The sequence below is a fragment of the Pseudophryne corroboree genome, chromosome 4, assembly GCF_028390025.1.
Source record: "Pseudophryne corroboree isolate aPseCor3 chromosome 4, aPseCor3.hap2, whole genome shotgun sequence".
Taxonomy (NCBI): domain Eukaryota; kingdom Metazoa; phylum Chordata; class Amphibia; order Anura; family Myobatrachidae; genus Pseudophryne; species Pseudophryne corroboree.
Genome location: NC_086447.1, coordinates 602781479 through 602808085, shown reverse-complemented (window position 1 = coordinate 602808085; position 26607 = coordinate 602781479). Strand labels below are relative to the sequence as shown.

The 26607-nt window shown below is 45.7% G+C and overlaps 1 protein-coding gene across 2 annotated transcripts in view; it reads left to right on the top strand.

Moving 5' to 3' along the window:
- The window catches only part of QPCT (glutaminyl-peptide cyclotransferase), a 277919-nt gene that overhangs the window by 156965 nt on the left and 94347 nt on the right, over positions 1 to 26607 (top strand). The window lies entirely within an intron of this gene.

Sequence of the window (26607 nt, the reverse complement as noted above, 5' to 3'; positions counted from 1 at the left end):
TTTGCAGTGCGACAATTATGACACCCTCATTTTCTCGGATGTTGAGGCTGAGCACTCGTATTGCTAAAAAGAGCCTGTGTTTGATGACAACATAGAAGCCTCCAATGAGGATTTGTTCCGGGAACTATTGAAACTGAGGAAAAGAGAAATGGATTTCATGTATCACGGCAAAACCCTGTCCGATTATTATAGAAGCAAACAAATACCGTGTGGATTCCATGTGCAGAATACCCCTACGATCAGGAGACACAATGCCACCTTTTGTAAATACTGGATCTCGGTCCTAAATAAATGTGCAATGGATCTCATGTTGCTTGTGATAGAAGAATCTACTCGTGAGGTCAACCTTACCAAAGAAAAATAAAAAAAATTGTAGGAGTTACACCTACGTTCAATGGCCCTCATTCCGAGTTGATCGCTCACTAGCTGCTTTTAGCAGCCGTGCAAACGCTAAGCCGCCACCCTCTGGGAGTGTATCTTAGCTTAGCAGAAGTGCGAACAAAAGGATCGCACAGCGGCTACAAAAATGTTTTGTGCAGCTTCAGAGTAGCTCCAGACCTACTCCTAGCTTGCGATCACTTCAGACTATTTAGTTCCTGATTTGACGTCACGAACACGCCCTGCATTCGTCCAGCCACGCCTACGTTTCCCCAGCCACTCCTGCGTTTTTATCTGACATGCCTGCGTTTTTACACACACTCCCCGAAAACGGGCAGTTACCTCCCAGAAACTCCCTCTTCCTGTCAATCACTCTGCGGCCAGCAGTGCGTTTGAAAAGCGTCGCTAGTCCCTGTGTGAAACTGCATCGGCTTTTGTGAAAGTACATCGCGTGTGCGCATTGAGCCGCATGCGCAGAAGTACTGTTTTTAACCTGATCGCTGCGCTGCGAACAACGGCTGCTAGCGATCAACTCGGAATGAGGGCCATTGGTGGAAGATAAATCCGTTAATTGGCTGGACAAATTAAAATTGCAAGTGGATGCTTACAGGGTCAAATTGGTCAAATATAAAAAAGAAAAATTACGTAAAGTGCAAGCAGACCGAACAATATCGAGTTTATACTTGGCTATCGAGCAAGCCGATTAATCAAGCCAAAGGACGGCCTGTGTGGAGTACCGAAGACGTAGACCACCAAGATCTCAGTACAGCACATCTGCTAGCGAGACCAATGATACTGCTATCACAGAATCAGCCACTACCAAACAGGGAGCCCTTTAGGGTTTACCAGCTGGGTCATCACATCAGGCAGAAGAAAAACCACTAGACGAGGTGGCCACACAAGGAGGAAAGAAGGGAGGACGTCCCCCCAGGATGGGCCGGACCTGATTTTTAGTCTTTCATGAACTCCTCTATCACCAGCGCTTACTGCAGTACAACGTTGGATTACACATAACACACTGTATGAGGGACAGGATGTGATTTATGCAATTACTTGTGTTTATGCTAACACATAACTATTTTTTATTTAATGGTAAGTTCTTTAAACAAAACACTGGGTGTGTGATGGGGTCGGCTGTGGCCCCTTCGCTAGCTGATGCATATATGTGGGAGGTAGAAAGATTACTCTTTTTTGAGAATCCCACCATTGCACGTCATATTGCATTGTATTTCACATACATAGATGCCTTACTGTTATTTTGGAATGAAGATGTTGGCATAAACACAACATTGATAGATGATCATAATAAGTTCTCTAGTCCGGTCAAACTAACCGTGTCTACCCACACGACAGAGATGTGCTTTTTAGACCTCAAAATCATGATCTGTGTGGGGAATATACAAACATCTGTATATTCCAAACCCACCGACCGTAACACTTTGTTACAACATGACAGATTCCACCCAGTGGCCACGGTACGTGGGTTACCATTCTCCCAATTCTTCAGTGTCTGCAGAATCACCAGCGAACCAGAGGAACTGGAGATACAACTTAATAAAATGACTGAGACATTTTTACAGAGGATATCCCAGAGACTTACTTAACACTTGCCTGGCATGGTCGCATCAGATGCAACCATGCCTGCAAATGCTTTATCTGACCTGGTCGCACAGGATGCGACCAGTCAGATAAAATGTGTTAGCAGCGGCAGGGAAGGAAACCTGCACCCTCCCGCTGTGTCTGCCGTGCTACCGATCATTGCTGATTGGTCAGCATGGCAGGATCCCCCACCCCCCGCGGCTGCAGGCAATAGCAGCCGCTGGGGAGTGTAAATTAACCCCCCAAGCCAACCCCAGACCTCCCCTATATACCTGGAGGCTGTCTGGGTATCTAAAAAGTAAAGTTGTGATGGTCGCAATGTTACCGATGTTCCGATGGTCACGATGTTCCCGATCAATGTTTCGATGTTTGAAAACATAATTTTAAAAAAAATATATTTTTTTTTTACTAAAATCATTTTGGATAGGGTTAAATTCATGTTCTTCACCTAATTCACTCATAAAACACCCCGACAATTTCGGAGCGGTTTTTGGCGAAAAAAATTGTCAGTTAAGTAGTTAAGAAGGCCAGATTAAAGGCCATGTCCAAAAGTAGAGCAGAATTACTGCATGGGGAAAGTCTTAAAGCCACCAATCCGGTTGTCACTTGGGTTAATGAATACAACACCACCAGTAAGAGGACAAGTAGACGCATAAAATAGATGTGGCCTATGGGGTGGTCTTCGGGTTGCCGACTGTCGGGATCCCGGCGCACAGTATACCGGCGCCGGAATCCCGACAGCCGGCATACCGAAAGATATTCTCTCTCGTGGGGGTCCACGACCCCCCTGGAGGGAGAATAAATAGCGTAGCCGTGCCCGCAGCGTGGCGAGCGCAGCGAGCCCACAAGGGGCTCATTTGCGCTCGCCACACTGTCGGTATGCCGGCAGTCGGGCTCCCGGCGCTGGTATGCTGGTCGGCGGGAGCCCGGCCGCCGGCATACCATACTACACCTGGCCTATGATTACATCAGATCCTAATTTACATGTTTTAAGTTGGAGTAGGATAAGGCCTTGTTTTACGCGGAGTGCCAACCTGAGGGATTTAATTGTCAAAAATGATGTGACAGGCTTTAGAGCCACGCCTACGCCCTCGCATTTCCTGAGCCATAAGCCAGGGTCCCACAAATGTTTAGGCTGCACCACATGTAGCTATATGTTAACGCCATCCCCATACAGGTAAAAAGGTGTCCATTAGATGGCCACTTACATGCAGTTCTGCTTTTGTTATATATGTGTTAATCTGACCCTGCACATTGGGCAAAACACAGTGCCAATTTAAAGAAAGGATGGCCCAACACCAGTCAGCCATCAGGGATGCCTTGCAATCAGGCAGCAGCGATCAACCTGTGGCACGCCATTTCTCACAGATGTGACATAGTCTCTCCTCTCTGCGATATAAAATTGTTGATCAGATACCAGCCACACTACATAGGGGGAATAGACCCCAGAAGTTATTACAACTGGAGGCCCGCTGGATCCACAAGTTGGATATGATTTATCCAAAAGGTCTTAATGAGAATTTAAGCTTGAATTGTTTTTTATAATGTATGGTTAAGCTGTACTTTTTTTGTGTGATGTATAGGTATCGTATGCTAGCTCGCCATGTATTTGCCCCTTCTTCTGCTCTGTTTACGTGACCAATTTGTAGCCTAGATTTTTTAATATGCAACAGATAGCATTTTCTTCACTAAATTATAATGGCTGTGTCCAGCTCAGCAATACTGGGGGATATTTTCACTTTTTTCACCTACCGGTTTTATCACACACTAATTTGAGCAGTGCGTGTCTTACATTGATCATGGGATCATATAATGTTTTTAGTAGTATTTGTATATATTAATGATATATTAGGGTCACTTACATATATTTTTACTGTGCACGTTTATTACAAGATGCATACACATGTTGTTGTGTATTTTATTGTTTATGCATGGTCTCCATGGTTACCCCCTCTTGGTCTGAGCTCACAGCCGCTGCGGAGATGACAGCTGGCTGCGGGATGACGTCACTTCCAGGTCCGGCCGGCAGACGAGACCGGAAGTGCGGGGTCTACGTCAGCATGCGGAGTTACCATGGTGTTGGCGGTCAAGGGATGGTAAGATATTTAAATGCTTTTTATCACTGTTTGCACTTCTGTTGTTTCCTGATGAAGGGTGTTCGTCCCCCGAAACATTGAAGATTATTAAAAACACTGGTTTGATTCACCTGTATTTGGTACACTCCGAGTGCCACCTTTTTTGGAGGGCACTGGAGCAAGTACCCTAGGAGGAAGGAGAGTGCTGGACTGCACCTTGGAATTATATTTTTATTCACAGCATGACATTCACAAATCACAATCTTGATCCCTAGCAGTGCTGGTATCGGAGTGTCCAGCATTTGTGATCCCACCCACAGCGGCTTCTCTGGTGGTCGACGGCGGATTTGTGGAGTCCGTTACAGCCAGGAGCAGGGTTTCAGTCACAGCCTGGGGATTTTATTTGGAATTGTGGTAACCAGTCCACACTGGTTGCCGTCTGGTACGAGCAATACCTACTATATGTTTTAATGTTATGTCAATAACTTTTATTAAATGCGGTTTTACACTATGAAGCCCTCCTTCCATATGCTTTTTTGAACAGATGATTAGTCACCCATGGGATTACACTAGAAATGGAAAACTTGGAACTCCACGTGGCGCTATTTAAATACCATCAGGAAAAAACTTACACGGTATAATCACATGCAATTTCAGATTCTCGCAATTGTATCAATTGGGACCATAGCCAATGTAGTCACATGGAGATTGCAGATCTAACAGCTGGCTTGATTTAAGAACAGAACTAAAAGATATAAAATGTACAATACATAGTGCAAAACTGTTTAAAATTTGTATGGGTTTTTTGGGTTGTATCAGTCCCACTCACATAAGGATGTAATTTTAACGCATGTAGACCATCAAAGAGAATGAAGGATGGTATTCACTTTATGCAGAATCTTCCTCCTCAGTACACTTTGAATAAAAAATAATAATAATAGTGCAACACCGTCTTTAGGATAAAGACAAATAATTTAATAGAATGCACTCACAAAATATCTAATTTAAAAACAGCAAAAAGTATTGAAGACGTCCACATGGTTTGGGCTGCTGGCCCCGGGTATAGTCACCACAAAAGTCCCAGTGTCCCAAAGTCTTTCACCGGCTAGGGCAGCAGCTCCTCCACAGATACACGTCCGGCACGTCTCCCTGCTCCATGGGATTACAGATAGAAACGGAGTGGAGCTGCGGCCAGGAGCACAGGAGCACAGGTGTTTATCTTTTACTTGGGATGGTATTGGCCTTGTGATGAGCGGTGCCTTGTTTACTCCAAACGTGATGCCTGGCATTCACGCCAAAGAGTACAATCTTTGTCTCATCAGACCAGAAAATGTTGTTTCTTGTGGTCTGAGAGTCCTTCAGGTGCATTTTGGCAAACTCCAGGCGGGCTGCCATGTGCTTTTTACTAAGGAGTGGCTTCCGTCTGGCCAATCTACCATACAGGCCTGATTGGTGGATTGCTACAGAGATGGTTGACCTTCTATAAGGTTCTCTCTCCACAGAGGAATGCTGTAGCTCTGAGAGAATGACCATTGGGTTCTTGGTCACCTCCCTGACTAGGGCCCTTCTCCCCCGTTCGCTCAGTTTAGACAGCCGGTCAGCTGTAGGAAGAGTCCTGGTGGTTCCGAAGTTCCTCTATTTACGGATGATGGAGGCCACTGTGCTCATTGGGATCTTCAAAGCAGCAGATATTTTTCTGTACCCTTCCCCAGATTTGTACCCCGTCTACAGCAATTCCTTTGACTTCATGCTTGGTTTGTGCTCAGACATGCACTGTCACGTGTGGGACCTTATATAGACAGGTGTGTGCCTTTCCAAATCATGTCCAATCAACTGAATAACAGAGGCTGTGAATACTTATGTACATGTGATTTCTTAGTATTTTATTTTTAATAAATTTGCAAAAATCTCAAGAAAACTTTTTTCACACTGTCATTATGGGGTACTGTGTGTAAAATTTGGAGGGAGAAAATTAATTTATCCCATTTTGGAATAAGGCTGTAACATAACAAAATGTGGAAAAAGTGAAGCGCTGTGAATGCTTTCTGGATGCACTGTGTATGTGTGTGTGTATATATATATATATATATATATATATATATATATATATATATATATACAATGTGTTTTTAGATATATATATATATATATATATATATACACACACACATACACACACACACACACACACACACACACACACACACACACATATATATATATATATATATATATATATATAAAATGTACTGTGCAAAAGCTTTAGACAGGAGTGGAAAAAATAAGATTTTAAACCTACCGGTAAATCTTTTTCTCGTAGTCCGTATAGGATGCTGGGGACTCCGTAAGGACCATGGGGATAGACGGGCTCCGCAGGAGACATGGGCACTTTAAGAAAGACTTTAGGATTTGGGTGTGCACTGGCTCCTCCCTCTATGCCCCTCCTCCAGACCTCAGTTAGAGAAACTGTGCCCAGAGGAGACGGACAGTACAAGGAAAGGATTTTTGTTAAACCAAGGGCAAGATTCATACCAGCCCACACCAATCACACCGTATAACTTGTGATAAACCAACCAGTTAACAGTATGAAATTCAAACATAGCTTCAGTCGGAAACTGAAAGCAACCCTAACATAACCCTTATGTAAGCAAAACTATAAACAAGTCTTGCAGAAGTAGTCCGCACTGGGGACGGGCGCCCAGCATCCTCTACGGACTACGAGAAAAAGATTTACCGGTAGGTTTAAAATCTTATTTTCTCTTACGTCCTAGAGGATGCTGGGGACTCCGTAAGGACCATGGGGATTATACCAAAGCTCCCAAACGGGCGGGAGAGTGCGGATGACTCTGCAGCACCGATTGAGCAAACAGGAGGTCCTCCTCAGCCAGGGTATCAAATTTGTAGTATTTCGCAAACGTGTTTGCCCCTGACCAAGTAGCCGCTTGGCACAGCTGTAGTGCCGAGACCCCTCGGGCAGCCGCCCAAGAAGAGCCCACTTTCCTAATGGAATGGGCCTTGACTGATTTAGGTAATGGCAATCTAGCCGTCGTATGCGCCTGCTGAATCGTGGCACAGATCCAGCGAGCAATAGTCTGCTTTGAAGCAGGAGCACCAACCTTGTTGGCTGCATACAGGATAAACAGCGCTTCAGTTTTCCTGACTATGGCCATCCTGGCCACGTAAATTTTCAAAGCCCTGACTACATCCAGATACTCGGAATCCTCCAAGTCTCGTGTAGCAACCGGCACCACAATAGGTTGGCTCATATGAAAGGATGACACCACCTTAGGCAAGAATTGAGGACAGGTCCGCAATTCCGCCCTATCCATATGGAAAACTAGATAGGGGCTTTTGTGAGACAAAGCCACCAATTCTGACACTCGCCTAGCCGAAGCTAAGGCCAACAACATGACCACCTTCCAAGTGAGATATTTTAACTCTACTGTCTGAAGTGGTTCAAACCAGTGCGACTTAAGGAAACTCAAAACCACGTTAAGGTCCCAAGGCGCCACTGGAGGTACAAAAGGAGGCTGAATATGAAGCACTCCCTTTACAAAAGTTTGTATTTCTAGAAGTGAAGCCAATTCTTTTTGAAAGAAAATGGATAATGCCGAAATCTGAACCTTAATGGAGCCTAATTTTAGGCCCAAATTCACTCGTTTGTAGAAAGTGAAGGAAACGGCCCAGATGGAATTCTTCCGTAGGAGCATTCCTGGCCTCACACCAAGTAACATATTTACGCCATATACAGTGATAATGTTTAGCTGTCACATCCTTCCTAGCCTTTATCAGAGTAGGAATGACCTCATCCGGAATGCCCTTTTCTGCTAGGATCCGGCATTTAACCGCCATGCCATCAAACGCAGCCGCGGTAAGTCTTGGAACAGCCAGTGCCCCTGTTGCAACAGTCCTGTCTTAGAGGAAGAGGCCCCGGATCTTCTGTGAGCATCTCCTGCAATTCCAGGTACCAGGCCCTTCGTGGCCAATCTGGAACAATGAGAATTGTCCGAACTCCTCCTTTTCTTATTATTCTCAACACCTTTGGGATGAGAGGAAGAGGAGGAAAAACATATACTGAGTGGAACACCCACGGTGTCCCTAGTGCGTCCACCGCTACCGCCTGAGTGTCTCTTGAGCTGGCGAAATACCTTTGCAGTTTTTTGTTTAGGCGGGACGTCATCATGTCTATCTGGGGCAGGCCCCACTGGCTTGCAATCTGTGTGAAGATTTCCTGATGAAGTCCCCACTCTCCCGGATGCAGGTCGTGCCTGCTGAGGAAGTCTGCTTCCCAGTTGTCCACTCCCGGAATGAACACTGCCGATAGGGCGCTTACAAGGTTTTCCGCCCAGTGTAGAATCTTTGTGGCTTCCGCCATTACCACTCTGCTCTTTGTGCCGCCCTGGCGGTTTACATGAGCTACTGCGGTGATGTCTGACTGCATCAGAACTGGTAAGTCGCGAAGCAAAGTCTCCGCTTGACGAAGGGCGTTGAATATGGCCCTTAGCTCCAGGACGTTGATGTGAAGACAAGTCTCCTGACTTGACCAAAGACCCTGGAAGATCCTTCCTTGTGTGACTGCACCCCAACCTTGGAGGCTCGCGTCCGTGGTCACCAGGACCCAGTCCTGAATGCCGAATCTGCGGCCCTCTAGAAGGTGAGCACTCTGCAGCCTCCACAGGAGAGACACCCTGGCCCTGGGGGACAGGGTGATCAACCGATGCATTTGTAGATGCGACCCGGACCATTTGTCCAGTAGGTCCCATTGGAAGGTCCGTGCATGGAACCTGCCGAATGGAATGGCCACGTAAGATGCCACCATCTTTCCCAGGACTCGCGTGCAGTGATGCACTGACACCTGTTTTGGTTTCAATAGGTTCCTGACCAAAGTCACGAGTTCTTGAGCCTTTTCTATCGGCAGATACACCCTTTTCTGGTCCGTATCCAGAATCATGCCCAAGAAGGGTAGACGAGTCGTAGGAACCAGCTGCGACTTCGGGATATTGAGAATCCAGCCGTGTTGCTGTAACACCTTCAGTGAAAGTGACACGCTGTTCAGTAATTGTTCTCTTGATCTCGCTTTTATGAGGAGATCGTCCAAGTACGGGATAATTGTGACACCTTGCTTGCGCAAGAGCACCATCATTTCCGCCATTACCTTGGTGAAAATTCTCGGGGCCGTGGAATGCCCAAACGGCAACGTCTGAAATTGGTAATGACAAACCTGTACCGCAAATCTCAGGTACGCCTGATGAGGTGGATATATGGGAAAATGAAGGTATGCATCCTTTATGTCCAGAGACACCATAAAATTTCCCCCTTCCAGGCTGGTGATGACTGCCCTGAGCGATTCCATCTTGAATTTGAACCTTTTCAAGTATAGGTTCCGGGATTTTAAATTTAAAATGGGTCTGACCGAACCGTCCGGTTTCGGGACCACAAACAGGGTTGAGTAATATCCCTTGCCCTGTTGAAGCGGGGGAACATTGACCACCATCTGTTGAAGATACAATTTGTCGATTGCATTTAACACTATCTTCCGTTCTTGAGGAGATGTTGGCAGAGCCGATTTGAAAAACAGGCGAGGAGGCACCTCTTCGAATTCCAGTTTGTAATCTAGGGAAACAATTTCTTTTGCCCAGGGATCCACCTGTGAGTGGGCCCAGATGTGGCTGAAAATTCGAAGACGTGCCCCCACTGGGGCGGATTCCCTTAGTGGAGCCCCAGCGTCATGCGGTGGATTTTGCAGAGGCCGGGGAGGACGTCTGTTCCTGGGAACTCGCTGAGTTGTGCAGCTTTTTCCCTCTGCCCTTACCTCTGGCAAAAAAGGACGATCCACGACCTTTCTTGTTTCTATTTGATCGAAAGGACTGCATTTGATAATGCGGTGCTTTTTTAGGTTGTGAGGGAATATAAGGTAAAAAAATTTGATTTGCCTGCCGTAGCAGTGGAGACCAGATCCGAGAGACCTTCCCCAAACAATTCCTCACCCTTCTAAGGTAAAACCTCCATATGCCTTTTTGAGTCAGCATCACCTGTACATTGTCGGGTCCCAAGGACTCTTCTAGCCGAGATCGACATAGCGTTGATTCTCGAACCCAATAGACCAATGTCTCTTTGTGCATCTCTCATATATAAGACAGCATCTTTTATATGTCCTAGGGTCAATAGGATGGTATCCTTATCCAGGGTATCAATTTCCGCTGATAAGGTGTCTGTCCATGCTGCTACAGCACTACACAACCATTCCGACGCAATAGCCGGTCTGAGTAAGGTACCTGAATGTGTATAATGGACTTCAGGGTAACCTCCTGCTTGCGATCAGCAGGATCCCTGAGGGTAGCCGTATCTTGGTAAGGCAGCGCTACCTTTTTGGATAAGCGTGTCAAAGCGTTGTCCACCCTAGGGGATGATTCCCATCGTATCCTGTCCGTTGGCGGGAAAGGATACGCCATAAGAATCCTTTTGGGAATCTGCAGTTTCTTGTCTGGAGATTCCCAAGCTTTTTCACATAACTCGTTCAGCTCATGTGAGGGGAGAAAATTTCTCAGTTTCCTTTCCCTTATACAGTTTCCTCTGTGATATGCAAAACCTCTTTGATTGCAATAATCATATATCGAATACATTAAGCCACCTTTGGCTGTAATATTGCATCATCATATTCGACACTGGAGTCAGAATCCGTGTCGGTATCCACATCAATTATTTGGGATAGTGGGCGCTTTTGGGACCCCGAAGGTCCCTGCGACATAGGTACAGGCCTGGGTTGACTCCCTGACTGTTCCCTAGCTTCAGCGTTATCCAATCTTTTGTGCAATAAATTTACATTGGCACTTAAACATTCCACATATCCATCCAGTCAGGTGTCGGCGCCGTCAACAGCGACACCACATTCATTTGCTCCTCCTCCCTCGAAAAGCCTTCTACCTCAGACATGTCGACACACACGTACCGACACACCACACACTCAGGGAACCCTCTTATCTGAGGACAGTTCCCCCACAAGGCCCTTAGGAGAGACAGAGAGAGAGTATGCCAGCACACACCCAGCGCTATAATAACCCAGGACAAAAACACAATATTTATGTTAACCCAGATAGCGCTTTTATACTCAATTCGCCAATTATGTGCCCCCCCCCCTTTACTTTAAAACCCTCTTGTCACTGTGATCTAAGCAGGGGAGAGTCCGGGGAGCTTCCCCTCAGCGGTGCTGTGGAGAAAAAAATGGCGCTGGTGAGTGCTGAGGGAGAAGCCCCGCCCCCTCGGCAGCGGGCTTCTGTCCCGCTCTAAAACACAAAACTTTGGCGGGGGCTCGTAGGTATATACAGTGGCCGGCTGTATATACCCATCTTTTGCCAGGAGAGGTTTATTTGCTGCCCAGGGCGCCCCCTCCGCGCCCTGCACCCTTACAGTGACACAGTATGTGAGGTGAATGGGAGCAATGGCGCACAGCTGCAGTGCTGTGCGTTACCTCAGTGAAGAACAGTGAAGTCTTCTGCCGCTTCTGATGTCTTCTAACTTCTCATACTCACGTGGCTTCTACCTTCAGGCTCTGTGAGGACGACGGCGGCGCGGCTCAGGGACGGACGGCGAGGATGAGACCTGCGTACCGATCCCTCTGGAGCTAATGGTGTCCAGTAGCCTAAGAAGCAGAGCCTTTCAACTCACAGAAGTAGGTCTGCTTCTCTCCCCTCAGTCCCACGATGCAGGGAGTCTGTTGCCAGCAGGCTCCCTGAAAATAAAAAACCTAACAAAATACTTTCTGTCAGAAACTCAGGAGAGCTTCTGAAAAGCACCCAGTCTCCTCTGGGCACAGTAATCAACTGAGGTCTGGAGGAGGAGCATAGAGGGAGGAGCCAGTGCACACCCAAATCCTAAAGTCTTTCTTAAAGTGCCCATGTCTCCTGCGGAGCCCATCTATCCCCATGGTCCTTACGGAGTCCCCAGCATCCTCTTGGACGTAAGAGAAAAATGCTGCAAAGTGAGATTGCTTTCAAAATAGTGTTAATAGTTTTATTTTTATCAATTAACAAAATGCAAAGTGAATGAACAGAAGAGAAATCTAAATCAAATCAATATCCTAAATTCTTCTAGGTACACTTGCATGCAGTTTTTGAAGGAACTCAGCAAGGAGGTTGTTCCAATCATCTTGCAGAACAAACCACAGATCTTCTGTGGATGTTGGCTTGTTCAAATCCTTTTCTCTTCATGTAATCCTAGACTGACTAAATTATGTTGAGATCATGGCTCTGTGGGGGCCATGCCAATACTTCCACACTTGCCTATAACTTTTGCACAGTACTATATGTGTGTGTGTATAGTTGAGCACTAGTTGAACAGCAACGCCACGCAGGGCATTTATTTTCAAGGTGCTATGCAGTGAACATGGTTCACTGTAGAGCAACTTGAAAAGAATGCCCTGAAACGCTGGGTGTGGAGCTGGTTCAAGCAAGGCAGGGACATGAGGTCTCAGAAAATTAGCTCCTCAGATGATGTGGAGGCAAATCTCTTAGCTTTTGAGAGAACTGTTACAAGGCTTAAATGACTACCAGAAGTCTGGGCAGAAAAGCTGGCACCGTATTTGAGATGTCTAATTATCAGCAGGTTAAATTTGCAATACTGGCCCAGATAGGAGTGACGGGACCAGAGAAAGCCCTGTGCTTTCATGAATGGCATTTTATTTAGGGGTAAAGCAATTTGTTCATAGCTGGCAGAACTCTCTAAAGTGCTAAAGAGCTGGTTTCATCCAGAAATGAATACACCTGACCATACAGTATGATGGAGAATCTAGACATTGATCAGTGTATCCATGGGTTTGACCAAAGCTTACAGTGGTGGGTGCTGCAAGTGTCTTATGATGAGGGACTTGCCATGATGATAGACTGATATTTGGCACTGCAACACATGTCAAGGGCTCCTGAGGGGAATCCAAAGCTGATGCCTGGAAAAAGAGTGACTCTGCCAACAGTGAGGAACCCATGGACTGTACAGTTGCTCGGCTAGGTTCCTCCTTTCCTAGTTGCTGCACTATGTTCCCTTCTACAAGGAGGCCTTTACAGTTTTGGGTGACTGTTCAAATAAACCAACAGGCTGTGTTAGTCTTGGTGGACTGTGTGAGTGAGCTGACATTAGTCTCTAGTTATGTTGTTCCAAAAGAAATGTCAGCAAGGTTCCCTAAGGTGAAAGTGCTATGCATTCATGGAACTACCAAGGAATATGAGCAAGTTTGTTTACCCCTTACAGCAGGGGTGTGGAACCTTTGGTCCTTCAGTTGTTGTTGAACCAGCATGCCCTGCTACAGTTTTGGCATTTGGCCTTGCTAATACTGTTGCAAGGCATGATGGGATGTGTAGTTCAAAAGCTGGAGGGCCAAAGGTTCCCCACCCCTGCCTTACAGTAAAAGGGCAACATGTACGGTAGTTACTGCTGTAGACCTAAAATTACAATACCTTCTTATTCTGGGTCAAGACATTCGGTTAATCCTGGAAATTATTGCTGATTGGATCCAGCCGGACATGGCGGCAACTGATACAGCAGCATCCAACCTTAAAGGAACCGCTACAACTCTCTCTAGATTTGGAAAAGAGCCAACAGAACTGTAATTTACTGTATGGATTCTGGATATAGGTCCACAACTGTTACGCATCTCAAGTCTTGGCCAAGAAGACAAGCCTGGGCCAGGAACACTGTTGCGAATACTGTTTTGGAAACTTTGGTGCCACCAGATGGTACTGAGAACTGGTCCCCAATTACAAGACTTGTTTCATTATAAGAATGTGTGAGGGATCAATTTAATGATGTTACCCTAAAATATGCATTTAAAGCAGTTGTTACAGTTAATAATGTAGTGAGAGCTGCCAGGTCGGTAGAAGGTGAACCATGTTTTTTTGTTAAGAGAAATTTTGTGCAGTGATTGTTCAAGGGAAAAATATTGGTCAACTATTGATACCATACAGCAGGTACGTCAGTTACTGTGATTTAATTGGCCAGGAATATGTATGGCAGTAAAAGGGTACTGTTTATGGGACATACCCATTATGTCAGCAAATATCTCCAAATGAATTCCTTTTGGATGCTGCCCCTGAGGCAAGAGGTGGAAAAAATGGTGACTCGAAACAGGAGCGATTTTTTTCCCTACTCCTTGGTGTACTACTCATAAAGAGCACGATACAGTCTCATTCCCTGTAGTAAATAGTTAAACAACAGCCCTACCATATACCCAGAGCTAGAGTGAAGCATGAATTTGGAAATATGTTTCCACTAGGTGGGGAACATACATCAGGAGACCAGGAGACATAAGTAAAAATGCAGACACTTTCTACTGTAAGTGTGCGCTCCCCGCATTGTCCGTCTCACCTGGGTTGGTGAAGGGTGGTGGTGGGGGGGTATGTGACAAAAAGGTAGTTTGTCCTGGTCTCTTGTGAAAGAGACTAATGCCTTCTCTGGCAGGCTACAGGGTTAAGATTCCAATTAGTCTACACACACAGCACACACACAGGTGCATCACTTGGTTATGAGTAATTAAAGGTTAGTGGTTGGGGAGGAGGCTTAAATGGACTGTCTTGGGTTTGGGTCAGGGGGACAAATGCTGGACCAGCTGGCCAGTGACTAGCTAGGTGGCTAATATATTGAGAGTGACAGGGTCGAGACTCGCAGGAACACTTTGATGTTGTGATTGATGGAGCCACATTGAATGTGTTACACCCCTGGATTGGCAGGTACTGTATGTTTAAGTGGTTGAGAGAGGTATCACAGGTGTTGGGTGGCTATGTGAGGGACCTTTCCACTGAAATGTTGCTCCCCGTACCTTGTCCTGCAGTACCATGTTCAGAGAAGTAGGATAGATTGATATGAAAACGTGAGTCAGCAATTAGAAATAGGATGTCTTTTATTGAGCTGCAATGATCTCTGGATTGTAGCTGATGATTAAATGGCACTAAATTTGGATTAATCACAAAAAAGAAGAATTTGGTTTGCAAAAGATGAAAAAAGAGAAGACAGTTGGCTACAGTTCACACCTCAAAGAAGCATTGAATATGCAAAAGACACTTAATTGGAATCATATGAGAATAGCAGAATATTAAAATCACAGATGAACATATTAATTAGAATCACAAATACTGGCATCAAATATATTGGAATCATATTATGTGGTGATGAGGAGAGTGATAAAAAATGCAATTAGCAATAATCAATACTAACTTTTTAGCTTTACCTAGCCAAGGTGCGTAAATCACTGGCAATTAATGTTGTAGCTCAGGTAGAAGTCTGCTGTGCCACATTATGTAATTGGGGAATTGGGACACAAATGAAAGGTGTAAACCTGGATGATATCAGAGTCAGTTGTTCACAGTTGCATGCAAAGAGGATGCAACTAGTGAAGGGATGGTATTGTCTCTCAACAGATACAATTCACTTAGAAATGAGGGTCTTTCCAATACAGCAAACTCTGAGACTAATTCAGTAAGGATCGCATAAAACGATCCTTACTGCATTTGGCCGATGTTCAAGGACTGCGTGTGAACAGATTCCTTGGAATCCAGACTGCTCCGAACATTGTGGATCCGAGTCCCCGCCAGACTCCCATGTCAAGGACAACTTCTATCCTCCCGTTGTCGATTACTCACAGGTTTGGATTCTGTATAAGGCGCCGCGGCCGGGACTTGCCGGTATTTAACACTAATGCACGCTGCTGATTGCTATTCTATACTCTGCTGAATTAGCTTTGCTGAGAATCTGAACTCACAAGTGGCTGTGCTGTACAAAGTGACTGTGTATAGGGAGCATGCTGCATGCTACTGTATGTTGCGCTGTACTCTCCTGTAAATTATACTGTTTGGTGTGCTGTACCTTTGTGTGCATTGTTCACGTGCATCTACAAGCCCTGTGATCCATGCAGTTTCTACGGAGCTGCAAGTTTAAAAATAGAAAAATAAAAAATAAATATGTATTGTTTGTACTGGTTGGTGGCATTGGTGTGCTTTGTTCACGTGCATCTATAAGCCCAGTGATCCATGTAGTTTGAACAGAGCTGCAAGTTCAAATAAATATATATATATATATATATATATATATATATATATATATATTGTTTGTACTGTTTGATGTGCTTTACCCTAGTTCCCTTTGTTCAAGCCTTGAGACTCCACACAGTTTTGGACCGAGCTGCCAGTTTAAAAAATACAAATAAAATATATACATCTATTGTTTGTACTGCTCCTTGCATTGTACCCCAGTACACAGGGCCACAACTAGGTGGGGTGGGATGATTTGAGGGGGCAATGAGACCTCGTCTGGCATGACAATCAGGATTTTAGATTGACTGTAAAGTGTGCCACAGTCTGAATGAATCGATTGATAAACAAAAAACATGAGCCTGTAGGGGCTGTGGGTTGCTGTGTGGGGGGATCTGCTCCTGGATTCTGCCTGCTACTGTTGGCGTGAGTGAGGTGCTGTATGTTGTGACTGGTGGCAGCCTGCATCTTCATCAGTGACGCAGTGTGGTAATTGGTTGTTTACCTTTATTTCCATTCCAAGACTGTGCTTGCTCCCCCCCCCCCCCGTCTCTACCACACCCCTCTCTCTCTCCTATCTCTCTCCCCCCATCTTTCTCCCATGGTCCCATGTTATGAACTTGAGTCAAAGGGCATTACTACTGTGTGGCATATAGTGAAAAGGGACTCTAATGTGTGATATAACGTAGTGTAAAATTATTTGATTTTGTGTGTGTGTTGAGGGGGGGCAACAAATTATTGCTTTACCCCGGGTGCCGAAAATCCTAGTTTCTGCCCTGCAGTACGCTGTGGCAATGTGCTATAAACTGCCGTGTGTTTGTGCCACTGCTTTGTTGCTTAGAAACCAGCCAGCTCGCTGTAGCCTTTGGCTAATAGTAGTGAAAACATTATTGTGAGCTGTGAGGTGTTATTGAGATTAATAATTTTCTAGGAACAAAAAAAGCCCAATTTATGTGAATTTTGCTTTTTTTGTTCATTTTTCAAAAAAATGCATATCCAAATCCAAATCCAAAACCAGTCACAGAGGTTTAGTAAATCCAAATCTGGATGACGAATCAGAGCCAAATCCAAATACCAATGCAGCAAAAATGTTCCGACGCACATCTCTAATTATAACTACTATATAACTTGGAGATGATAGATAGTGATATAGATAATAAATATAAAAAAGAACGGCACACCAAACATATCAAGCCTGGGTGCACAATGCACATCAATAACAAAGTAATGCTGAATATAAAGTAAAAAATGTAGGCACTTCAAGGACTTCTCTTAAGATTTCCCAGGTATAGAGGGTTCAGCAGCAATCTGCCAGAGTTAACACACTAGGTACCTTTAAAACAGAAGCCCTTCCAAAACCCGGGCATTCTAGGCATGGTTAGTTCTAAATCCAAGTTGGGTAAGGGACCTCTGACGTCACCAGAGAGAAGAGCCACGTCACCAGGGGGAGGAGCCATGCCCTCGCGGGCTCGCTTCGCTCGCCAAGCTTCAGGCTTCGGTCGCCACTGGGTTACTAAAGGTAGTAGTTGGTGGTGTGGATAGTAGAAGAACTATCCCGCTGGCATAGCTCCTCCCCCTGGTGACGTGGCCCCTCCCCCTGTCATCATAGTCCCTTTAGGCCACTTGATTCTAGCATCTACATTTTGATGGAAGTGCAGGCTTCTGTAAAAAAATTGGTAGCATTGGCTGTCCGGAAGGACAGCTACCAATGTACTATTATTTCAAAGGAGGGGATTTAGTAAAATTGTTTTATAAAGTGGAAAACCCAATAAGCCGGGGAATTCAACTCGCATCGGCCGTGGCGAAGGATGCGAGTTGGGCTGCCATTGCCGCCCCCTTTGCCTCGCCGATTCGCACCCCTATTCACTCAAAAGTGCTTGGTGCCTTTATGGGGCAGCGGACACTTTTGGGAGAGATCATGTTGCCATAGAGTGCAACTGTTGTTGCGCTAATTCACCCAGGCAAATCTATTCACCCTCAATTGAATTCCCCCAAAAGTATTCTTATTCAGGAGATAAAGAAACCTTATATTACATTATCTATAGCATTAAATTATAGGATCAAATAAAAGTATGTTGTTTGACACTATTTAATGTAAGCTTTATGCCTGCCAGCAGTTTTCTAGTCACTGAAGCATTAAGTGTTAGTCTAAAGTGTGAATTTCCAGCATTAAGTAACTGTAAAATAACACATTCAGTAACATGTGTGCATTTTCTTTGACTGTTTCATACTCTAACATGACCTACATTTTCAAACCACACTGTTGCCATAGAGATTATACAAGTATGCATTTAGTCCGTGGACCTCTGGCTCACAGCAGTAATTGGCATACAGTATCTAAACTGTACACGATAATTCTTATATTTGCTACATGTACTCAAAGTGGTTGCATGATTTTCTTATAAACAAAATGATTGCGTTCTGTTGTAGATCAGAATATTTTTTTGGACCTTAATTTCCACTCTTTGTTTTTTTCACAGTCAAAATAAAGAGGTATGTGGGAGGGGTGTAGTATGGCTGACCGGCGGTCTCCTGACCGCCGGTCAGCTTACCGACGCCGGGATCCCGGCAACATACCGACACCGGGATCCCGGCGGGGAGGTGCGAGTGCAGCAAGCCCCTTGCGGGCTCGATGCGCTCGCCACGCTGCGGGCTCAGTGGCGACCTGCGGTGGCCACGGGTTCTATTCCCACTCTATGGGTGTCGTGGACACCCACAAGTGGAAATAGTCCCTGTTGGTCGGCATGCCGACCATCGGGATACTGAGCCGGCGGGATGGTGGAGGAGGTCATGTGACTGTCGGTCAGCAGACCGCCGGTCACATGAATACCACCCTGTGGGAGGGATATAGGAGTACAAAATGTAAAAAATATTATGTGAATATGGGGTCTGCTCTCGAAGCAGTGAAAAGAGTGGAGAAAAGGACGCGTGGAGAAGTTTCCCATGGCAGCCAATCAGCTTTGAAAGATACCTTTATAAAGTACATTTTAACAAATGTAAGGGAGGTGCTGATTGGTTGCCATTGGCAACTTCTCCACTGGTCTGTTTCTCCACTGTTTCACTGCTTTATGAATAGTTCCCTATATGAGGAATATAATAATTTCAATGCAGCTATTTTGCGTCTGATTATATAGTCATGCACCTCATTAGTTCTGTTGCAGTTATTACTGTGTGCATCTATTACAGTATATGATGTTGCAAGATTCTTTTAAAGCAGCATTTCCATTTAAGCATTAGGTACAGTAGGTGGTTGTGGATGGTTTGAGTGGGTGCACCAGTCATGATATGCAATAAACTCTGTGATTTCACCTTCTGATTGGTTCTCACCCATCCCAATTCCCGACAGCTTCACACAGGTTTTGTTTTTTCCTACTTACTGTACATGGAAATTTGACCATGATTAGGTATTATTTTTCTAGTTATTTGAAATCATGTAAAATGACCCTTTTCGCTTTGGTGTTTTTTTTATTTTCTATACTTAGTTTTGTTAGCTATCATTATATTTAAGTAACAGCAAATTAAGGCAGCAGTAAAAAAGAGACTAATTGATTTAATAATAATATTTCACCACTTGTTTTAATGCAGCTGTTACTCTATATGAGCTTTGCACATCTGCACACTGGCCCTCATTCCGAGTTGATCGGTCGCAAGGCGAATTTAGCAGAGTTACACACGCTAAGCCGCCGCCTACTGGGAGTGTATCTTAGCATCTTAAAATTGCGACCGATGTATTCGCAATATTGCGATCACAAACTACTTAGCAGTTTTAGAGTAGCTCCACACTTACTCTGCCTGTGCGATCAGTTCAGTGCTTGTCGTTCCTGGTTTGACGTCACAAACACACCCAGCGTTCGCCCAACCACTCCCCCGTTTCTCCGGCCACTCCTGCGTTTTTTCCGGAAACGGTAGCGTTTTCAGCCACACGCCCATAAAACGCCGTGTTTCCGCCCAGTAACACCCATTTCCTGTCAATCACATTACGATCGCCGGAGCGATGAAAAAGCCGTGAGTAAAAATACTTTCTTCATAGCAAAGATACTTGGCGCAGTCGCAGTGCGAATATTGCGCATGCGCACTAAGCGGAATTTCACTGCGATGCGATGAAAAAATAAGAATTTACTTACCGATAATTCTATTTCTCGGAGTCCGTAGTGGATGCTGGGGTTCCTGAAAGGACCATGGGGGGATAGCGGCTCCGCAGGAGACAGGGCACAAAAAGTAAAGCTTTAGGATCAGGTGGTGTGCACTGGCTCCTCCCCCTATGACCCTCCTCCAAGCCAGTTAGGTACTGTGCCCGGACGAGCGTACACAATAAGGGAGGAATTTTGAATCCCGGGTAAGACTCATACCAGCCACACCAATCACACCGTACAACTTGTGATCTAAACCCAGTTAACAGTATGATAACAGCGGAGCCTCTGAAAAGATGGCTCACAACAATAATAACCCGATTTTTGTAACTATGTACAAGTATTGCAGATAATCCGCACTTGGGATGGGCGCCCAGCATCCACTACGGACTCCGAGAAATAGAATTATCGGTAAGTAAATTCTTATTTTCTCTATCGTCCTAGTGGATGCTGGGGTTCCTGAAAGGACCATGGGGATTATACCAAAGCTCCCAAACGGGCGGGAGAGTGCGGATGACTCTGCAGCGCCGAATGAGAGAACTCCAGGTCCTCTTTTGCCAGGATATCAAATTTGTAGAATTTTACAAACGTGTTCTCCCCTGACCACGTAGCTGCTCGGCAGAGTTGTAATGCCGAGACCTCTCGGGCAGCCGCCCAAGATGAGCCCACCTTCCTTGTGGAATGGGCCTTAACCGATTTAGACTGTGGCAGGCCTGCCTCAGAATGTGCAAGTTGAATTGTGTTACAAATCCAACGAGCAATCGACTGCTTAGAAGCAGGCGCACCCAACTTGTTGGGTGCATACAGTATAAACAGCGAGTCAGATTTTCTGACTCCAGCTGTCCTGGAATATATTTTCAGGGCCCTGACAACTTCTAGCAACCTGGAGTCCTCCAAGTCCCTAGTAGGTGCAAGGCACCACAATAAGCTGGTTCAGGTGAAACACTGACACCACCTTAGGGAGAGAACTGGGGACGAGTCCGCAGCTCTGCCCTGTCCGAATGGACAAACAGATATGGGCTTTTTTGAGAAAAAACCACCAATTTGACACTCGCCTGGTCCAGGCCAGGGCCAAGAGCATGGTCACTTTTTATGTGAGATGCTGCAAATCCACATATTTGACTGGTTTTAAACCAATGTGATTTGAGAAATCCCAGAACTACGTTGAGATCCCACAGTGCCACTGGAGGCACAAAAAAGGGGTTTGTATATGCAATACTCCCTTGACAAACTTCTGGACTTCAGGAACTGAAGCCAATTCTTTCTGGAAGAAAATTTACAGGGCCGAATTTGAACCTTAATGGACCCCAATTTGAGGCCCATAGACACTCCTGTTTGCAGGAAATGCAGGAACGACCGAGTTGAAATTTCTTTGTGGGGCCTTCCTGGCCTCACACCACGCAACAAATTTTCGCCACACGTGGTGATAATGTTGTGCGGTCACCTCCTTTCTGGCTTTGACCAGGGTAGGAATGACCTCTTCCGGAATGCCTTTTTTCCCTTAGGATCCGGCTTTCCATCGCCATGCCGACAAACGCAGCTGCGGTAAGTCTTGGAACAGACATGGTACTTGCTGAAGCAAGTCCCTTCTTAGCGGCAGAGGCCATAAGACCTCTGTAAGCATCTCTTGAAGTTCCGGGTACCAAGTCCTTCTTGGCCAATCCGGAGCCATGAGTATAGTTCTTACTCCTCTACGTCTTATAATTCTCAGCACCTTAGGTATGAGAAGCAGAGGAGGGAACACATACACCGACTGGTACACCCACGTTGTTACCAGAACGTCCACATCTATTGCCTGAGGGTCCCTTGACCTGGCGCAATACCTGTCCCGTTTTTTGTTCAGACGGGACGCCATCATGTCCACCTTTGGTATTTCCCAACGGTTTACAATCATGTGGAAAAAACTTCTCAATGAAGTTTCCACTCTCCCGGGTGGAGGTCGTGCTGAGGAAGTCTGCTTCCCAGTTTCCATTCCCGGGATGAAAAACTGCTGACAGTGTTATCACATGATTTTCCGCCCAGCGAAAAGTCCTTGCAGTTTCTGCCATTGCCCTCCTGCTTCTTGTGTCGCCCTGTCTGTTTACGTGGGCGACTGCCGTGATGTTTTTCCCACTGGATCAATACCGGCTGACCTTGAAGCAGAGGTCTTGCTAAGCTTAGAGCATTATAAATTTACCCTTAGCTCCAGTATATTTATGTGGAGAAAAGTCTCCATACTTGATCACACTCCCTGGAAATTTTTCCCTTGTGTGACTGCTCCCCAGCCTCTCAGGCTGGGCTCCGTGGTTACCAGCATCCAATCCTGAATGCCGAATCTGCGGCCCTCTAGAAGATGAGCACTCTATAACCACCACAGGAGAGACACCCTTGTCCTTGGATATTGGGTTATCCGCTGATGCATCTGAAGATGCGATCCGGACCATTTGTCCAGCAGATCCCACTGAAAAGTTCTTACGTGAAATCTGCCGAATGGAATTGCTTCGTAGGAAGCCACCATTTTTACCAGGACCCTTGTGCAATGATGCACTGTTTTTAGGAGGTTCCTGACTTGCTCGGATAACTCCCTGGCTTTCTCTTCCGGGAGAAACACCTTTTTCTGGACTGTGTCCAGAATCATCCCTAGGCACAGCAGACGTGTCGTCGGGATCAGCTGCGATTTTGGAATATTTAGAATCCACCCGTGCTGATTGTAGCAGTATCCGAGATAGTGCTACTCCGACCTCCAACTGTTCCCTGGACTATGCCCCTATCAGGAGATCGTCCAAGTAAGGGATAATTAAGACGCCTTTTCTTCGAAGAAGAATCATCAATTCGGCCATTACCTTGGTAAAGACCCCGGGGTGCCGTGGACAATCCAAACGGCAGCGTCTGAAACTGATAGTGACAGTTCTGCACCACGAACCTGAGGTACCCTTAGTGAGAAGGGCAAATTTGGGACATAGAGGTAAGCATCCCTGATGTCCCGGGACACTATATAGTCCCCTTCTTCCTGGTTCGTTATCACTGCTCTGAGTGACTTCATCTTAATTTGAACCTTTGTAAGTGTTCAAAAAAAATTTTTTAGAATAAGTCTCACCTAGCCTTCTGGCTTCAGTACCACAATATAGTGTGGAATAATACCCCTTTTCTGTAGTAGGAGGGGTAATTTAATTGTCACCTGCTGGGAACACAGCTTGTGAATTTTTTCCCATACTACCTCCTTGTCGGAGGGAGACTTGGTAAAGCAGACTTCAGGAGCCTGCGAAGGGGAAACGTCTCGACATTCCCATCTGTACCCCCGGGATACTACATGTAGGATCCAGGGGTCCTGTACGGTCTCAGCGCCATGCTGAGAACTTGTCAGACGCGGTGGAACGCTTCTGTTCCTGGGAATAGGCTGCCTGTTGCAGTCTTCTTCCCTTTCCTCTATCCCTGGGCAGATATGATCTTATAGGGACGAGAGGACTGAGGCTGAAAAGACGGTGTCTTTTTCTGCAGAGATGTGACTTAGGGTAAAAAACGGTGGATTTTCCAGCAGTTGCCGTGACCACCAGGTCCGATGGACCGACCCCAAACAAGTCCTCTTCCTTTATACGGCCATACTGTGCCGTTTGGAATCTGCATCACCTGACCACTGTCGTGTCCATAACATCTTCTGGCAGTTATGGACATCGCGTTTATTCATGATGCCAGAGTGCAAATATCCCTCTGTGCATCTCGCATATATAGAAATGCTCTATAGTCAATAAAATACTGTCCCTGTCAAGGGTATCAATATTTTTAGTCAGGGAATCCGACCAAGCCACCCTAGCTCTGCACATCCAGGCTGAGGCGATCGCTGGCCGCAGTATAACACCAGTATGTGTGTATATACTTTTTATTATATTTTCCAGCCTTGTCAGCTGGTCCTTGAGGACGGCCCTATCTATAGACGGTACCGCCACTTGTTTTGATAAGCGTGTGAGCGCCTTATCCACCTTAAGGGGTGTTTCCCAACGCGCCCTAACTTCTGGCGGGAAAGGGTATACCGCCCATAATTTTCTATCGGGGGGAACCCACGCATCATCACACACTTTATTTAATTTATCTGATTCAGGAAAAACTATGGTAGTTTTTTCACATCCCACATAATACCCTCTTTTGTGGTACTTGTAGTATCAGAAATACGTAACACCTCCTTCATTGCCTTTAACGTGTGGCCCTAATAAGGAATACGTTTGTTTATTCACCGTCGACACTGGATTCAGTGTCCCTGTCTGTGTCTGTGTCGACCGACTAAAGTAAACGGGCGTTTTAAAAACCCTTGACGGTGTTTTTGAGACGTCTGGACCGTACTAATTGTTTGTCGGCCGTCTCATGTCGTCAACCGACCTTGCAGCGTGTTGACATTATCACGTAATTTCCTAAATAAGCCATCCATTCCGGTGTCGACTCCCTAGAGAGTGACATCACCATTACAGGCAATTGCTCCGCCTCCTCACCAACATCGTCCTCCTACCTGTCGACACACACGTACCGACACACAGCACACACACAGGGAATGCTCTGATAGAGGACAGGACCCACTAGCCCTTTGGAGAGACAGAGGGAGAGTTTGCCAGCACACACCAAAAACGCTATAATTATATAGGGACAACCTTATATAAGTGTTTTCCCTTATAGCATCTTAATATATATATAAGGATATCGCCAAATTAGTGCCCCCCCTCTCTGTTTTAACCCTGTTTCTGTAGTGCAGTGCAGGGGAGAGCCTGGGAGCCTTCCCTCCAGCCTTTCTGTGAGGGAAAATGGCGCTGTGTGCTGAGGAGATAGGCCCCGCCCCTTTTTCGGGCGGCCTCGTCTCCCGCTCTTAACGGATTCTGGCAGGGGTTAAATATCTCCATATAGCCTCCGGAGGCTATATGTGAGGTATTTTTAGCCAAAATAGGTATTCATTTGCCTCCCAGGGCGCCCCCCTCCCAGCGCCCTGCACCCTCAGTGACTGCCGTGTGAAGTGTGCTGAGAGGAAAATGGCGCACAGCTGCAGTGCTGTGCGCTACCTTTAGAAGACTGAGGAGTCTTCTGCCGCCGATTCTGGACCTCTTCTTACTTCAGCATCTGCAAGGGGGCCGGCGGCAAGGCTCCGGTGACCATCCAGGCTGTACCTGTGATCGTCCCTCTGGAGCTGATGTCCAGTAGCCAAGAAGCCAATCCATCCTGCACGCAGGTGAGTTCACTTCTTCTCCCCTAAGTCCCTCGTTGCAGTGATCCTGTTGCCAGCAGGACTCACTGTAAAATAAAAAACCTAAGCTAAACTTTCCTAAGCAGCTCTTTAGGAGAGCCACCTAGATTGCACCCTTCTCGGCCGGGCACAAAATCTAACTGGCTTGGAGGAGGGTCATAGGGGGAGGAGCCAGTGCACACCACCTGATCCTAAAGCTTTACTTTTTGTGCCCTGTCTCCTGCGGAGCCGCTATCCCCCCATGGTCCTTTCAGGAACCCCAGCATCCACTAGGACGATAGAGAAATACCGAGCGAACGACTCGGAATGAGGGCCACTGTCAATACCGCCCATTCTACTTAGCAGTCTTGTCTGAGTTCCATCAGGTTAGATGCATTGAGGTCTAGGATTTGACTGGCCCAATCCAGGGAATGTATTTATTAGATTAACACAACTGATTTGTATCTTGCACAATTCATTTTACCCTATACAGTATTTTCACTAATTTCCCAGTCACTGAAACAAAGAAGCTTTCCCAAAGCATTATGGGGCAGATGTATTAACCCGGATAAGACATAAGGAAGTGATAAACCAGTGATAAATGCAAGGTGATACACTCACCAGCCAATCAGCTCCAATATGTAAATTAGCAGTTAGGAGCTGATTGGCTGGTGCATGTATCACCTTCCATTTATCACTGGTTTATCACTTCCTTATGCCATCTCCAGGTTAATACATCTGCCCCTATGTTACCACAAGCATTCTTTATGGTTGAGATTATGTGCAGTTTTAGACTTGCATCAATCATAGGGTTCTGTGTGATATGGGAAATAAAGAGAAAAGAGTGGTACAATAGCATTCTGAAGGTGATTTAATTGTTTTTTAGGATGGCAATAAATAATGGCTGCCTGAAAGAGCAATTTAATATTTTTGGGTGCCCATTAATTATCTTTCTTGTCGTGCACAAAAGTACTGTGTTTAGGTGCAGAGAGTTGCTAAACCTGTTTGAAGTACTGGTTGCGGCGCTCATGCAGACATGCAGAATGAATTGAATTGCTTCATCGGGCACCCATTGCTAATGGTCCGCCCAGAAAACTACTGAATTCCCCCCTCTGTTTGTTGGCATGACGTGTATCCCCTGTTCTTATAGCACTTTTAAACTTCCCAAGATATACACACAGATTTTTTACGTGGCCTTGCTAAAACTGGTCTTTTTAAAAATGTACCCGCTCAAC